Genomic DNA, 13,107 nt, shown 5'->3' on the forward strand with positions numbered 1-13,107 from the left:
GCCCACTGATGTAGTCCATACAGGCCAGCCTCCTGGAGCAGGATGGAGGGTGTATCTGAAGGGACAAATAGAAGATATCTAGAAAATCCACTCCGCCTGCCTTTCAGCATCATCTGCTCTTGCCCATCATCCAGTTGAAAAATGTGTGTCTCCAAACACAGGGAACACATAAAATCCCATCATCTAGATTAACAATTGTGGTGTGATATTAATGCGGCTATACTCTGACCTATAACTGAAAATTTTAGCTGCCGCCTATGTTCTTCATACAAAGTACTGGAGATGATTTGCCTACCTCGGATGCCACTAAATACCAATTATTACCAAGGTACCATTTCTCCTCAGCAAAGAAATTATTCCTCCACTCCTCAAATGTGTGAATAATTCAATTCCAGAATCTTACTTTTGGAGTGTTTCCTGGATTCACTTCTAGAACCATTTACTGTCTCAGTCAAGGACTCAGCAGAAAGTAGATGGCACACTCAAATTAGAATAATACAGGAAATTACTTACAAAGATTAAGCATGGTGTAATGTAAACAAAAGGGATAGTGCAGTATCCCAGGACTGTTACCAAGTCTAGATTCAAAAAGGATAAGGGAAGATAGTAGTAACAGGAAATCCAAGAGAAAAATGTAGAGAGAAGGCTGTCTTGAGAGGATTTTTTGTCTTTTTTTCAAGGGAGGAGATGATCCAGAAGCAATCTCACAGAGAGGGAATCAGGAGATTAATTTCCCTGACATCACTCTCCTCCAACTCTCTGATATTCTGATGAATCCAAACAGAAGATGGAGGACAAGGGGACCCATTGATGTAGTCTATACAGGTCAGCTTCCTGAAGCAGGGAAGAGGGTGCATTCAGATGGGACAATTTGAATATATTTGGATCATCAGACTTTTTAAGATTTGCCAATCAGAGGGATTTGAAATAATATTGTTGCTTTAATTAATTGCCTTACCGCTCAGTAATTCATACAAAAGATTTTAACATGTTTTATGAGCATTCAGGTTCGCTCATCTGATATTTTTTCTATTTTCTTTGTTAATTTTTTTATTATTAACACTCAACTTTCAAGACTCATATAATGCATAAGTTTATGTCTTCCTGACTTCTAATCTACCCAGAAGTAACTCTCTACCTCCTTTGTAGTCTACGACAGCATTTCAACACAAAGCAATAACTTAGAACCTACAGCACTTGATTGAACTCATTGGCTTAAATCTTTGTCTTCTCAAATAGTGCCTTATACAGCACCTAGAACCTAATAGATTGTCAATAAATGTTTAAATAAATAAATGGTCCACAAATAATCTCAGGCTATTTATCCTTCTGGTTCCCTGTAGAGTAGAACTGAGGTTGGAGCTAGAGATAAAAATTTTGGAGTCCAGGTGTTTTTAGGTCTTAATTGAAGTTGTGAAGATTGAATCAAGAATACAGAGTCAAGGTTAAAAATTGGGAAATACCTATACCCCACGGGCAATAAGAGTAGGAACAAATAAAAAGAGGAAAAAAGAATGGACAGAAAAGAAGAAAGAAAAGCAGGAGAGTGTACTGTCGTGAAAGCCAGATAACAAAGGAATGAAAGAAGAAGGAAGAAGGGAAGGTGGGGAGACAAGGAAGGTGCAGGAGAGGAAGAAGGGAGAGGAGGAAAAAGCAGAAGAAGGATGAGGAGGAGGTTACCAATGTGAAATACTGAATATAGTATCCACTTAAATAAAGTGGACACGATAAATGTAGTGGATACTTGTGATCAGCCATCCCATTAAAAAAAAAAAAGCCTTTTGAGGAAATAAATCTACACAACTGCAGAGAAAACTCATGGTGGCTCCCTGAACTGTTGAACCTAGATATTCATGTATAAATATGAATGAACAGCTAAATTCATTAGACCGTGATGAAAACCAAAAGCAAAGAAAAAAAGCACAAAAATAAATACACAGAACAAATGACTCTAAAGGAAATAGGCAGTTAGGAAAATAGAAGAAAGCTTTTTTCTTTCATTTTTCTATTGCAATAAATCAATTAATGTAATCCATACAATAGAAAATAAACATATGTAGAGTTTAAAAGAAATTAAAAAACAAATGCTTATGTTACCACCATCAAGGTCAAGAAATAAAATACTGCTCGCACCCTAGAAAGCTCCCCTCAACATCTTCTCCTCCTCCTTCCTTGGAGAGACAACCAATACCTTCATTCTTAGGATTACAATGTTTCGTTTTTCTTTATAATTTACTACATATGCATTTATTCCTAAAAACTCTAGTCTAGATGTTTTTGGTTCCTGTAGTTTATATAAATAGAACAATATTGTATATATTTTTGGTGCCTTGCTTGCTCAAATATTATATCCAGAAAATTTATTCTCATTGTTGCAGGTAACAGTATTTATCCATTTTCTTTCCTATACAGTATCATAGTATATGAATATACCATGACTTATTCGTCTAATCTACTATTGATAGACATATGTACTATTGCTCCCATTCTGTAGGTTGCCTCCTCACTCTGCTGACTGTTCTCATTAATGCACAAAAGTTCTTAAGTTTGATGAAGTCCCATTTATCTACTTTTGTTATTGTTGCCTATGCTTTTGGTGTCATATCCAAGAAATCATAGCCATATCCAATGTCGTGAAGCTTTTCTCCTATGTTTTCTTCCACGAGTTTTATATTTTTAAGTCTTATATTTAGGTCTTTAATCCACTTTGAGTTAGTTTTTGTATATGGTGTAAGAAATGGATCTAATTTCATTTTTTGCATGTGGCTATCCAGTTTTCCCAACATTTGTTGTAAACACTATCCTTTCCCTATTCTGTGGTCTTGGCATCCTTGTGGAAGACCATTTGACCATACACAGGAGGGTTCATTCTGGGCTCTTTATTCTATTCTATTGGTTTATATGTCTGTCTTTATTAAAGTACCACATGGAGTTGATTACGGTAGCTTTGTAATATATTTTGAAATCAGGAATTGTGAAGCCTCCAACTTTGCTCTTCTTTTTCAAGATTATTTTGGCTATTCCACTTCCCTTGAGATTCCATATGAATTTTAGAATGAATTTTTCTATTTCTACAAAAAATGCTATTGAAATTTTGATAGGGATTACAATTAATCTCTAGATTGCTATAGATAGTATGGACATTTTAACAATATCAATTCTGCCAATCTATAAACAGGGAGCTCTCCCGATTTGTTGGTATTTTCTTTAATTCCTTTCAGTAATGTAATGTAGCTTTAAGTATACAAGTCTTTTACTGGCTTGGTTAAGTTTATTCCTAGGTATATTATTCTTTTGATTCTATTGTAAATGGATTGTTTTAATTTCCTTCTTAGATGGCTCACTGTTAGTGTGTAGAAATGAATCCAACGTTTTCAGTTGACTTGCATCCTGCAACTTAATGAATATGTTTATTAGTTCTAACAGGGCTTTTTTCTGTGGAAACTTTGGGGGTTTCTACATACAAAATCACATCATCTGCAAAAAAATTATTGTACTACTTCTTTTCCGATCTGCCTACCTCTTTTTCTCCTCCATGCCCAATTGCTCTGGTTAGGACTTCCAGTATTATGTTAAATAGAATTGGCAACAGTGGGCATCATGCCTTGCTCTCGATCTCAGAGGAAAAGCTTTCCATTTTTAACCACTGACTATGATGTTAGCTAAGGGCTTGTTTTATAAGACTACTATTATGTTGAGGTAGTTTCCTTCTACTTAGAGTTTATTGAGCATTTTGATGATGAAAAGGTGTTGAATTTTTCAAATGCTTTTCCTGCATCAATTGAGACATCCATGTGTTTTTTTCCTTCATTCTGTTAATGTGCTGCATTAAACGGACTGATTTTCACATGTTGAACCATCCATGCATTCCAGGAATAAATCCTGCTTGATCATGGTATATAGTTCTTTTAATGTGCTGTTGAATTAGATTTGCTAGCGTTTTGTGGAGGATTTTTGCATCAATATTCATCAGGGTTATTAGCCTGTACTTTACTTTTCGTGCAGTATCTTTATCTGGCTTTGACATCAGGGTAATGTTGGCCTCATAAAATGAGTTTGGAAGTGTTCCGTCCTCTTCAGTTTTATGGAAGAGTTTGAGGAGGGTTGGTGTTAATTATTACTTAAATGTTTGGTAAAATTCTCCAGTGAAGGGGGCCGGCCCCGTGGCCAAGTGGTTGAGTCCGCGTGCTCTGCTGCAGGCGGCTCAGTGTTTCGTCAGTTTGAGTCCTGGGCGTGGACATGGCACTGCTCATCAAGCCACACTGAGGCAGCATCCCACATGCCACAACTAGAAGGACCCACAACTAAGAATATACAACTATGTACCAGGGGGCTTTGGGGAGAAAAAGGAAAAAAATAAAATCTTTAGAAAAAGAAAAAATTCTCCAGTGAAGCCATCTGGTCCTGGGCTTTTCTTTGTTGGGAGATTTTTGATTGCTGATTCAATCATCTTACTAGTTATAGTTCTGTTCAGAATAAAATTTCTTTTTTATTTCTTCATGATTTAGTCCTGGTAGGTTGTATTTTTCTAGGAATTTACCCATGCCTTCTAGGTTATCCAATTTGTTGGCACTTAATTGCTCATAGCAGTCTATTATGATCCTTTTTATTCATGGAGCATAAGTTGTAATGTTCCCTCTTTCATTTCTGAATTTATATTTGTGTCCTCTCTTTTTTTTCTTAATCTAACTAAAAGCTTGCCATTTATGTTTGTCTTTTCAAAAAATTAATGCTTAGTTTTTATTTTATCTATTGTTTTTCTATTATTTATTTCATATATTTCTGCTCTAATCTTTACTACATCCTTCCTTCTGCTAATTTTGGGTTTAGTCTGTTATTTTTCTAGTTCCTAGGTGTAAGGTTATGTTGTTGATTTGAGAACTTTCTTCTCTTTTAATGCAAGCCTTTACCACTATAACTTCCTTCTTAGAACTGCTTTTGCTGCATCCCATAAGTTTTGTTAAGTTGGTTTTCATTTCCATTTGTCTCAAGATATTTTCTAATTTCCCTTGTGATTTCTTCTTTGACTTATTGATTGTTTAAGATGTGTTGTTTCAGATCCACATATTTGTAGATATTCCAGTCTCCCTTCTGCTACTGATTTCCAGTTCATTCCATTATGGTCAGAAAACATACTTAGTATAATTTCAACATTCTTAAATTTATAAAGACATATTTTGTGGCCAACATGTGGGCTATCCTGGAAAATGTTCCATGTGCACTTGAGAAGAATGTGCATTCTGTTTCCCTGTGGGCCATGTTTCCCTGTTTCTTTGTAGGCTATGATCTTCTGTTGATTCCAAATATCCTGTCTTATATGTAATGTTTAACATCTGAAACAATTGTAATTATATCCCAGTTTTTATTCTTGGTATTTGTTATTTTGCTTTAACTATTTTCTCCTCAAACAATAAATCAATGACATTTTGTCAATTTTATTAGTCATTGTGAAGGCCAAATTTTGACCATGCTGATCATCTCTACCAAATTATTTTCCTTTTCTTTAAATACTGCTCTTAGTTTTATTATTTCCTTCTTTCTACTTTATTTGATGTGATTCTAATCTAACTTTTTACATGTATCCATACATTATTACTTTTTGACCTTTATTATTCTCTAATATATGCATTTATGGTGAAAAATTTCCCTCTAAATTCCACTTGAGCAGATTCTCATAATCTTTAATATAAAATAATTTATTTTCATTCAATTCAAAATAATTTCTGGTGTCCACTGTGATTTCTTCTATTATCTATGGATTTAGAATTTTTAAAAAAAATTCCAGGGGCTGGCCCCGTGGCCGAGTGGTTAAGTTCGCGCGCTCCGCTGCAGGCGACCCAGTGTTTCGTTGGTTCGAATCCTGGGCGCGGACATGGCACTGCTCATCAAACCGCGCTGAGGCAGCGTCCCACATGCCACAACTAGAAGGACCCACAACGAAGAATATACAACTATGTACTGGGGGGCTTTGGGGAGAAACAGGAAAAAATAAAATCTTTAAAAAAAAAAAATTCCAAACATAAGAGGTTTCTCTAGATATCTTTTCATTATTTATTTCTAGTCAAATGTACTGAAGTCAGAGAACATGATTTGTATGACAAAAATCCTTTGAAATTTGACACTTGCATTTAGCTCATAATATGCTCAATTTTTGAAAATGTTCTGTCTTTTTATTTATTTTTTTATTTGAAATTCTTTATTTATTTTTAATTTTTATTTTTTTCGGATGTACATATTTCAAATTCTGTACACATTATATCATGTTCACCACCCGAACACTAATTATAGTCCATCCCCTCACATGTGAGCCCAATCACCCCTTTTGCCCTCCCACCTCCCCCCTTCCCCAAAGGTAATGACCAGTCCAATCTCCAATGCTATGTGGGTTTTTTTTGTCGTTTTTATCTTCTACTTATGAGTGAGATCATATGGTATTTGACTTTCTCCCTCTGACTTATTTCACTCAGCATAATACCCTCAAGGTCCATCCATGTTGTCACAAATGGCCAGATTTCGTCATTTCTTATGGCTGAGTAGTAGTCCATTGTGTATAAATACCACATCTTCTTTATCCATTCATCCCTTGATGGGCACCTAGTTTGCTTCCATGTCTTGGCTATTGTTTATAATGCAGCAATGAACATAGGGGTGCATGTATCTTTATGCCTTTGTGTTTTCAAGTTCTTTGGATAAGTACCCAGCAGTGGGATAGCTGGATCATATGGTAGATCTATCCTTAATTTTTTGAGGATACCCCATACTGCTTTCCATAGTGGCTCCACCAGTTTGCACTGCCACCAGCAGTGAACAAGGCTTCCCTTCTCTCCACACCTGCTCCAACATTTGTCATTTCCTGTCTTGTTAATTATAGCCATTCTGACCGGAGTGAGGTGATACCTCATTGTAGTTTTGATTTGCATTTCCCTGATAGCTAATGATGTTGAGCATCTTTTCATATGCCTGTTGGCCATCTGAATATCTTCTCTGGAGAAATCTCTGTTCAGATCTTTTGCCCATTTTCTAATTGGATTGTTGGGTTTTTTGTTGTTGAGCTGTATGAGTTCTTTGTATATTTTGGATATTAACCCCTTATCTGATATATGGTTTGCAAATAGCTTCTCTCAATTGTTAGGTTGTCTTTTCATTTTGTTGATGGTTTCCTCTGCTGTGCAGAAGCTTTTTAGTTTGATGTAGTCCCATTTGATCATTTTTTATTTTGTTTCCCTTGCCCGGTCAGACATGGGACTTGAAAATATGCTACTCAGACCAATGTCACAGAGCGTACTGCCTATGTTTTCTTCTAGTAGTCTCACAGTTTTGGGTCTTACATTCAAGTCTTTAATCCATTTTGAGTTGATTTTTGTGCATGGTGTAAGGGAATGGTCTACTTTCATTCTTTTGCATGTGGCTGTCCAGTTTTCCCAACACCATTTATTGAAGGGACTCTCCTTTCTCCATCGTATGCTCTTGGCTCCCTTGTCGAATATTAGCTGTCCATAAACTTGTGGGTTTACTTCTGGGCTCTCAGTTTTGTTCCATTGATCTGTGTGTCTGTTTTTGTGCCAGTACCATGCTGTTTTGGTTACTATGGCCTTGTAGTATAATTTGAAATTAGGGAGTGTGATACCTCCAGCTTTGTTCTTTTTTCTCAGGAATCCTTTGGCTATTTGGGGTCTTTTGTTGTTCCATATAAATTTTAGGATTCTTTGTTCTACTTCTGTGAAAAATGTTGTTGGAACTTTGATAGGGATTGCGTTAAATCTATAGATTGCTTTAGGAAGTATGGACATTTTAATGATGTTAATTGTTCCAATCCAAGAGCACGGAATATCTATCCATTTCTTTGTGTCTTCTTTGATTTCTTTCAACAATGTTTTATAGTTTTCAGTGTACAGATCTTTCACCTCTTTGGTTAAGTTTATTCCTAGGTATTTTATTCTTTTTGTTGCAATTGTAAATGGGATTGTATTCTTAATTTCTCTTTCTGCTACTTTGTTGTTAGTGTATAGAAACACAACAAAATGCTACTGAACAATGATTGGGTCAATGAAGAAATCAAAGAAGAAATCAAAAAATTCCTGGAGACAAATGAAAATGAAAACACGACATGCCAAAATCTGTGGGATACAGCAAAAGCAGTTCTATGAGGGAAGTTTATAGCAATTCAGGCCTACCTCAACAAAGAAGAAAAATCCCAAATAGACAATCTAAAAGCACACCTAAAGGTACTGGAAAATGAACAACAAACAAAGCCCAAAATCAGCAGAAGGAAGGAAATAATAAAAATTAGAGCAGAAATAAACAAAATAGAGACTAAAAAGACAATAGAAAAAATTAATGAAACCAAGAGCTGGTTCTTTGAAAAGATAAACAAAATTGACAAACCCTTATTTAGACTCACCAAGAAAAAAAGAGAGAAGGCTCAAATAAATAAAATCAGAAATGAAAGAGGAGAGATTACAATGGACATCTCAGAAATACAAAAGATAATAAGAGAATACTATGAAAAGCTATACGCCAACACATTGGATAATCTAGAAGAAATGGATAAATTCTTAGAAACATATAACCTTCCAAAACTGGACCAAGAAGATGTAGGAAATTTGAATAGACTGATCACCAGTAAGGAGATCGAAACAGCAATCAAAAACCTCCCAAAAAATGAAAGTCCAGGACCAGATGGCTTCTCTGGTGAATTCTACCAAACATTCAAAGAAGACTTAACACCTATCCTTCTCAAACTCTTCCAAAACATTGAAGAGGAGGGGCGGCTTCCTACTCCTTCTATGAAGCAAACATTATCCTGATATGAAAAGCAGACAAGGACAACACAAAAAAAGAAAATTACAGGCCAATATCACTGATGAACATCGATGCAAAAATACTCAACAAAATACTAGCAAATTGAATACAACAATACATTAAAAAGATCATACATCACGATCAAGTGAGTTTCATTCCAGGGATGCAGGGATGGTTCAACATCCGCAAATCTATCAACGTGATACACCATATTAACAAAATGAAGAATAAACATCACATGATCATCTCAATAGATGCACAGAAAGCATTTGACAAGATACAGCATCCATTTGTGATACAAACTCTAAATAAAATGGGTATAGAAGGAAAATACCTCAACATAATCAAGGCCATATATGACAAACCCACAGCAAATATCATTCTCAATGGAGAAAAACTAAAAGCTATCCCTCTAAGAACAGGAACCAGACAAGGATGCCCACTGTCACCACTCTTATTTAACATAGTATTGGAAGCCCTAGCCAGAGCAATCAGGCAAGAAAAAGAAATAAAAGGGATCCACATTGGAAAAGAAGAAGTGAAACTGTCACTCTTTGCAGATGACATGATTTTATATCTAGAAAACCCTAAAGAGTCCACTAAAAAACTTTTAGAAATAATACAGGAATACAGTCAAGTTGCGGGATACAAAATCAATGTACAAAAATCGGTTACATTTCTATACACTAACAAGGAAGTAGCAGAAAGAGAAATTAAGAATACAATCCCATTTACAATTGCAACAAAAAGAAAATGTTCTGTGTTTTTTTAAAAAAGCTATATTCTTGGAACCAGCGCAGTGGCATATTGGTTAAGTTCACATGCTCTGCTTTGGTGGCCCGGGATTCGCTGGTTTGGATCTCAGGCACAGACCATTGTACTGTTTATTAAACCATGCTGTGGCAGGCATCTCACACATAAAGTAGAGGAAGAGGGGCACAGATGTTAGCTCAGGGCTAATTTTCCTAAAAAAAAAAAAGCTATATTCTTTATTATTTTGGTATAGTATTCCTTACATGTCTATTAGGTCAAATTTTCAATGGTGTTATACAAATCTTCTATATTCTCTCTGATTTATTTAATCTATTTGACATATCAGTTTAGAGGAATGTGCTGAAATCTCCTACCAAGACTGTGGATTTCTTTTGTAAGTTGTAGTTCTGGAAATTTTTGCTGTATATATTTTGAGGCTATCTACCTAATCAGGAGTTATATAACACCCTCGTGTTACCTTCTTAGTAAAAGCAAAATTTTGTTATAGTAACTCTATCTTGAGATAATTTTTACCCCTTTGTAGATTTTCTCAGGCATTAATATAGCATTATATCAACTCTTTTGATTAGTATTTGCATGGTATATACTACTCCACCCTTTTAATCTTTTTATAAACTTGTTTTAAGAATGTGTCTGTTATAAACTGCATATAGTTGAACTTTTTTAATCCATTCTAAGAAATTTGGTCTTTTAACTAGAATAATTAGTCCATTTACATTTCAGGTATATTTAAGTTACATTTAACGCATATTAGGTTTATATAGGCTATTTATGTTTCTGCTAATCTTTGATTCCTTTTTCCTTTATTTTCTTTGAGACTGATTTTTTGTTGTTGCTACATTATTCTTTCCATTAGTTAAAAAAATACACACTCCATTTCCATTCTTTTAGGGATTTCTCTGGAAATTACTGCATGCATATTTAACTTACTCCATTGTAAAGGGGATCAGTATATTTTCCCTCCTTCTAATTCCTATAATGATTGCAAAACACATTAATTCCTTTTACCATCCACTCAGTTTTTGTTTCTCCTTCAGTTGTGAATAATATTTTCATTGGGTATATTATTCTAGGCTGTGTGTTAGTTTCTTTTGGCATATCAAGAATATTATTCCACTGGCTTTTGGCTTCTATCACTACTGTTGAGAAGTCAACTGTCAATACAAAGGTTGCTCCTTTCATGAATATGTTTTTTCTTTGGAGGCTGTCTACATTTTCTTATCTTTAGAGATCTATAATTTCATTAAGATGTGCCTAGAATTCAATTTCTTTTTATTTGTCTTGCTTAAGATTTTTAAAGCTTCTTAAATCTTTTGATCAGCATCTTTAATTAGTTCTGGAAAACTGTCAGCTATCATGTTCTTAAATTCTGCCTCTGGCCTTTCTCTTCCTCCTCTGTTAGCCTGATTAAAGGTTAACAACCCTATTTCAAAGATGGGATGAAGAACACCACTTTTCTTAACTCTAAATGAGTGTGACTTTAAACATGGAAAAAACAGACTTATTGTGGAAGAGTAAAACATAAGCAATATACTATGTTGACTCCTAACTGACCATCCTTCATTTAACTCTGATGGAAAGAGAAGGTCCCTGGTTCAAAAAGGGGGAAAAATGGCCACAGCTCCACTTCGCTCTAAGCAGACTGTGAAGAAAACAATGGTAGAGAAGTTTGGTGATCATTTTTGTAGCTGCCTAATTGAAAAGGATGATGAAAAAATGAGTCATGAGTTGATTTATCAAAGGAGGAAGAGCTCTACAATCAGTGGCTCTTGTGATGATTAATAGCAGATGTATGGACTGCTTGCTGAGTGTGGTCCTGGTTATTGGCATCTAAGGCTAGGCTTCACTAGCAAAGATATGAAAAAACAATCACATTCTTATATTTCAAATATCACTTTTGTAATGATATCAAAATGGCTGCATTATAATAATATTGCATCAGCCTGTTTTATATTTAAGATCTATAATATTCAGCTAATTTAGGAAATCATCTGATGTCAAAAGAAGAAAGCCTCATTCTAAAGTGCCAGATGTAAAGGTAACATAGGTTTCAAAATTAAATTTTCTCTATAAAGACAAAATTATTTTGGGGACATGAAGCAATCAAAGTGTAATATCAGCAGATACACACTATAATAACTATCTGAGTATACTATAGCAAGATAAAAAATGAGTCCAAATGGTAGAAGAAATAGTGGTGAGCAAAGAAAGCTGTAAAATTTATTAGTAAGGATCATTCATTTGGATGCTTATTGTAAAAAATATCAACAATCACAAGGCAAATTGCATATAATTACAAATAGGAGGTGAAATTTGTGTCTGTGTGTATGTAATCTCTGTGTATGTGTCTATACTGGGGTGGACGTTGGTCTCAGGTGAAGGGGTGCATCAAACTCTTAACTGGTTTCTGGAGTTCATGCTGAAGGTTGCTGAATTTTGTAAAATAACTTTCTGTATCTATTGATCATATGTTTGTTTCTCCTTTATCCTATTAATTTAGTAAATTATACTGATTTATTTTGAATGTTAAACCAACCTTACAGTTCTGGGATAATCTGTACATAAAAACTTTTCAGTAAAAAAATATCAAGGCACACCATTTCACCAAAGAAATTCCTATAAACATTTACTGGAGAAATAATGAAAATTTTACCAAAAAAGTCTTCCAGAGATTAGAAAATGTGAGATATTTCACAACTCATACTCTGAGAGCAGAAAAACCTTGATTCTAAATCTAACAAACATATTTATAAGAAAAGAAAATTACATGGATAAAAAACCCCAAACTTACTAAAAGCAAAACAAATCCAGAACTATATTTAAAAGAATATAATACATGATGACCAAATTTAGATTGAATTTTACTATGAGATTTACAGCATCTATGAAGGTTATAAAATTTTTCTTCTTAGATCTATTAATTTGTTTTTTTCTCTAATGGGGTCAATTTTAGTACACTCAATTTGCCTAGGAAAATTATCAATTTTATCTATGTTTCCAAATGTCTTGCACGAAGTCTAAAAAGTAGTCTCTTGTGATTTCTTTATATTAATTATTTCAGTACTTCTTTTCTCCAATTGCCTTTTCCCATATTTGTGATTTCTGTCTCCTCTATTTTTTCTTGGATTACATTAGCTTGCAGTTTGTCTATTTTGGCAGTTATTTTTAAAAAGTAGGATTTTAATTTATTACGTATTTATAGTTTTTCTCTTTACTATATCATTAATTTCTGCTCTTCTTTGTATTATTTCATCCCTTGTACTTTTTCTTGGCTTAATTGTTGTTCTTTTCCTAGCTTTTTTAATCTTGGATTTTAACTCACTTATTTTCATCTTTTCATCTTTATTGTTAAAGCTTTTAAGGCTATGAGTATTCCTGTAATCACTTATGTAAACATGGTCCATAGATTTTAATATGTAGTATTTTGTGCATCAAGATTTTTTTAGAAATCTGGGGATTTTTTTTTTTTATTTTTATTAATGTTATGATGGATTACAAGCTTGTGAAATTTCAGTTGTACATTTTTGTTAG

The sequence above is a fragment of the Equus quagga genome, chromosome 10 (genome assembly GCF_021613505.1).
Source record: "Equus quagga isolate Etosha38 chromosome 10, UCLA_HA_Equagga_1.0, whole genome shotgun sequence".
NCBI classification, from domain to species: domain Eukaryota; kingdom Metazoa; phylum Chordata; class Mammalia; order Perissodactyla; family Equidae; genus Equus; species Equus quagga.